This window comes from Dreissena polymorpha, chromosome 11 (genome assembly GCF_020536995.1).
Source record: "Dreissena polymorpha isolate Duluth1 chromosome 11, UMN_Dpol_1.0, whole genome shotgun sequence".
NCBI lineage: Eukaryota > Metazoa > Mollusca > Bivalvia > Myida > Dreissenidae > Dreissena > Dreissena polymorpha.
The window spans coordinates 11,554,264-11,559,292 of NC_068365.1; the positions used below are offsets into that span (position 1 = coordinate 11,554,264).

The 5,029-nt window shown below is 32.5% G+C and overlaps 1 long non-coding RNA gene across 1 annotated transcript; it reads right to left on the reverse strand.

Moving 5' to 3' along the window:
- Positions 1–281: 281 nt before the first annotated feature.
- LOC127851727 (uncharacterized) lies at positions 282–4,511 on the reverse strand. The gene is made up of 4 exons (XR_008035909.1): positions 3,549–4,511; positions 2,838–2,867; positions 2,595–2,664; positions 282–2,335 (listed from the first exon to the last, which is right to left on the reverse strand). It is a non-coding gene; the product is annotated as an uncharacterized LOC127851727 (long non-coding RNA).
- Positions 4,512–5,029: the final 518 nt, after the last annotated feature.

Consider the following 5,029-nt stretch of genomic DNA (forward strand, 5'->3'; position numbering starts at 1 on the left):
AAAAAGCGAAAAAAAAAAAAAAAAAAAAAAACGGGGGGGGGGGGTTTGGGTGCGATGGTTGGACGGTATTTCAAACATAACCGTTTTAAAAAAAAAATGGGGGGGGTATAGTGTGAGGGTGTGGTGATAATTTGTGAGATGATCTTAAAAAAAAAAAAAAAAAAAAAAAAATCAAAAAAAAAAATTGGGGGGGGGGGGGGGTGGGGGTATAGTGTGAGGGTGTGGTGGTCATTTGTGAGATGATCTTAAAAAAAAAAAAAATTAGGGGGGGGAGGGGGAGGGGGGCACGGGGGATGGTTTGGGTGAAGTCTATTGTGGTATGTCAGGTAAGAGTAGTTTCATCAAAGTATCAATCAAATCTAATCATAAATAAAGAAGTTATGGCAATTTTAGCAAAATTTAATAATTTGACCTTGAGAGTCAAGGTCATTCAAAGGTCAAAGTAAAATTCAAGTTGCCAGGTACAGTAACCTCATGATAGCATGTAAGTATTTGAAGTTTGAAAGCAATAGCCTTGATACTTCGAGTGGATCGAAACACAAAATTTAACCATATATTAAAAGTTACTAAGTCAAAAAAGGGCCATAATTCCATAACAATGACAACCAGAGTTATGCAACTTGTCCTTTTACTGTACCCTTATGATAGTTTGTGAGTGTTCCAAGTATGAAAGCAATATCTATGATACTTTAGGGGTTAAGTGGACCAAAACATAAATCTTAACCAAATTTTAAATTTTCTAAGTATAAAGGGCCCATAATTCCGTCCAAATGCCAGTCAGAGCTACATAACTTTGCCTGCACCGTCCCCTTATGATAGTTCATAAATCTTGCAAGTATGAAAGCAATAGCTTTGATACTGTAGGAATAAAGTGGACCTAAACACAAAACTTAATCAAATTTTCAATTTTCTAAGTATAAAAAGGGCACATAATTCTGTCAAAATGCCAGTCAGAGTTACATTACTTTGCCTGCACAGTCCCCTTATGATAGTTAGTAAGTGTTGCAAGTGTGAAAGCAATAGCTTTGATGCTTAAGGAATAAAATGGACCTAAACACAAAACTTAACCAAAATTGCCAATTTTCTAAGTATAAAAAGGGCACATAATTCTGTCAAAATGCATGCCAGAGTTATCTAACTTTGCCTGCCCAGTCCCCTGATGATAGTAAGTAAGTGTACCAAGTTTGAATGCAATAGCATTGATACTTACTGAGAAAAGTGGAACTAAACGCAAAACTTAACCAAAATTTTCAATTTTTTAAGTATAAAAAGGGCACATAATTGTGTCAAAATGCACGCCAGAGTTATCTAACTTTGCCTGCCCAGTCCCCTCATGATAGTAAGTAAGTGTACCAAGTTTGAATGCAATAGCATTGATACTTTCTGAGAAAAGTGGACCTAAACGCAAAACTTAACCGGACGCCGACGCCAACGCCAACGCCGACGCCAAGGTGATGACAATAGCTCATAATTTTTTTTCAAAAAATAGATGAGCTAAAAATGTGTGTTCATTTACATCTGATAAAGACAAAACAAGTCTTAAAAATGTGTGTTCATTTACATCTGATAAAGACAAAACAAGTCTATAAAATGTGTGTTCATTTACATCTGATAAAGACAAAACAAGTCTTTAAACTGTGTGTTCATTTACATCTGATAAAGACAAAACAAGTCTATAAAATGTGTGTTCATTTACATCTGATAAAGACAAAACAAGTCTTAAAAATGTGTGTTCATTTACATCTGATAAAGATAAAACAAGTCTATAAAAAGTGTGTTCATTTACATCTGATAAAGACAAAACAAGTCTTAAAAATGTGTGTTCATAAATATATAGTTTAATAATTTTGATTATTTTCCCTGTGCATACTTACTTACTTTACTTACATTTTTGTGTTTATTGTGAGATGATTTCATGTTCATCCATATAATTTTAAATAGTAGCTAACTAAATGTTAAGTCACTTGTTTGTAAAACCTTGCAAGAGGTAGATGTTGCAGTTGGCTATTTTCAATTGCCACTTTCTACACTAAGTCTTGGTCACTGACCATCATTCACATATATTAAAAACTTGGAACTTAAAACCCCTTGTGTTGTTAACACAAACCCCGGCTACAAATGTAATTTGTATAATTTTTAGAATTTTTTTTTTCAAAATGATAAAAAATGTTGTTTTATGACATTCTTTTACAGTTTGTCTTTGGCAAATGCCATCATGAGCTTTCCCTCCTCAAAAAACTCTCTCTGGGATTTCATAAGGAGCAACTTTTCCTGTGGAACTGCAATGGCTCCAGCATAATATGCCATCTGCAGTTCCCTCAGGGTCTGCTCTTTCCTGATTTATAGGAAAGTGCTTTGTAGCATTTTTTACCATAAACATTTATAAATAATAAGTTATTATAACTTAATAACAAAATCATATTTATTATGTCATACATCTGCAGTGTTTATGTTGATTTTTAAATCTAAGTAAGGTCTAAGAGTTTTCCCATTTAAATCTGATTTCAATAATGATATTATTAAATTTATTAAATAAATGAAATTATTACACAAAGTTTGAATATGTAACAAATGAGAAAAAAATTAGGATATACCTTTTACCAATAGCTGGATTCCTGATTGGTTTAATTTCCTTATTATTCACAGGAACAGGCACACTAAGAACTGAAATGCAGATATTTATTTTACATCTTGTTAAATACTTATTTACAATGTTAAGTTTCAATATTTCCTATGGAATAAAACACTTGAAGTTAATGCATTTAACTTATCTTATTAACTTCATAAGTGTGGTCAATAGGCGTTTCTTGATTGTATAAGCCAATTATGATATTTACCTTGATCTGCACTGCTGTCTTTTGATGTTTCTGGAAAAAAATGAAATCATTTATTAATAATTTAGAAAACAATATTAACTAATTTTAATTTCCTGTGATTTTTTTAAACATATATAGTCAATATGATTAAGAGCAACAGTATATCAATTATTTATAACTGCATCAGGGATGGAAATTAGTGGTTGACCGTGAGCCCGGGGCAAGTAGATTTTGGCCTGGGCAACTCAATTTCAAAAGTTGGTAGTCAAGCCATGCAACTTATTTTTTTTTAAAGCTTTAAACAAATCAGTGCAATAAAAAATGGTGACTGTGGATCAACAATTGGAAAAAAAGTTACTTTTGCTGTTAAGAAACAACCTTTTTTTAACATTTTACATTTGGGAAACATTTTGTAAGAGGCTGTAATTTTGGGATTACAAAATCACTGATTTCAAAATGTTAAATTTTGTTTTGTATAAATGTGTAAGTAAATTATTACTATTGTTAAAGCCATGTTTTGATGCATGTACAACAATAAATAAATAATACTTGATTTATTGAGTGATAAATTGTTATGTAATGTCATTTGTGTGTTTTTCTTAATGCTCCATATTAATTGCTTATCATTGTTGGATGCAAGTGAACATTGATGGCAAGCTATCTAACTTTCCTTGACATGTTGCTATTACAAAGTCATGTATTTAAAAAAGTAAAAGTAACAATATAACTTACCATTTACTGTTTCATCATCGTCGAATGGACTAATATCGTCAGCAAAGTTGAGGAAGTCTAAAATGTAAATACATGAACATCATTGAACATGGTTCAAACAGAATTCTCAAACCTAAATTCAAGCACTTTTCAATGACTTTTCAAGGCCCAATTTTCATTTTCAAGGCCGAGAACCGTACGTTAGTTTCCTTAAAAAAGTGCATTTTCAAGCAAGTTTAACACAGTTAATATCATTTATTTGCTCAAACAAATTAAACTTATTCCACAATAACTCATACATGTTATTTCTAGTTATTACATACATGTTATCCATCCTTAACTCAATGAGTCTCACATACAGTTTGTCAACCAGTTCCCGATAATCAGCAGTTCCGATTAATTTGTATTTAATTTTCAGTTTAAAGTTATTACAAACAAACACATTGCTTCTCAATTTCATGTTTTCTTTGTGGGTTTCTCCTTTCTCGTGGCTTTTCAAAGCGCTTTTCCCCATCCCCTGACATCAACGGTCTTCATACAGACCCGACAATGTGCTTTTTGAATGTCATTTGTTTTCTGTACCCAGGAATATTCAGTTAACCACCCTGGTTTGAAATGACACTTCCCCATTGCTGCGTTTTCACTCGCGAAAATTGATCACAATGGAGAACCTCTGACGTAGTACACATAATCTGTGACGTGTACACATAACGTTTCGTACTCAATAGTGTACGAAGCTTATATATTTCGTACTCAACTTTTTGCGCGAAGGAATTTATGATAATTTTTCGTAATATTTCCCTTAAGAACGATTTAAGATTATAATTAAAGCGATGATACATGTAATTTTGAGCAGAAATAAACATTTTCAAGGCTTTTTTAAATGAAATAAGCACTTTTCAAGCACTTTTTCAAGGCCAACCTTTGTTCGAGGGCTTTTCAAGCCTAGGACTCGTTTTCAAGCACTTTTCAAGCCCTGTGCGAACCCTGTTGAAATATAAAAAAAAATGATTTATAAATATATTTAAATATTATCAAAAGTAACAATATTAAGTATTCCCCTTAAGTAGCCTCATTTGCCTTGGCAAACTGACCTACGCCAATGTCGGAGTCGTGGAGATGTCACATACAAGAGCATGTAACACTTTATAAACAAACGCATGATTTCTCAGATTATAAGTATACTTGCAAGAAAGGAAATTAATAGTACGATTATAATGTCAATTTCTCGCTAATCATTAAAGGCATTTGCGTACATAATATTGATTATTTTAGTATCCATTAACCTACGAAAAAAATGAACTCTTCCAAAAGACTACACAACCTAGAAAATTCTATGCATAGAAGCGTGTAATGTTTATTAGTGACAGTGTGATTTTTAAGCGACATGGGGGCACATGGAATGTGTTTTGTTTCTTGCAAAGGAAATTAAAATAAATTGGATTTAATTACCATCCAGTTGGAGCTGCTCAACAAATCCTGTTGCGCTGCGCACTGCATCT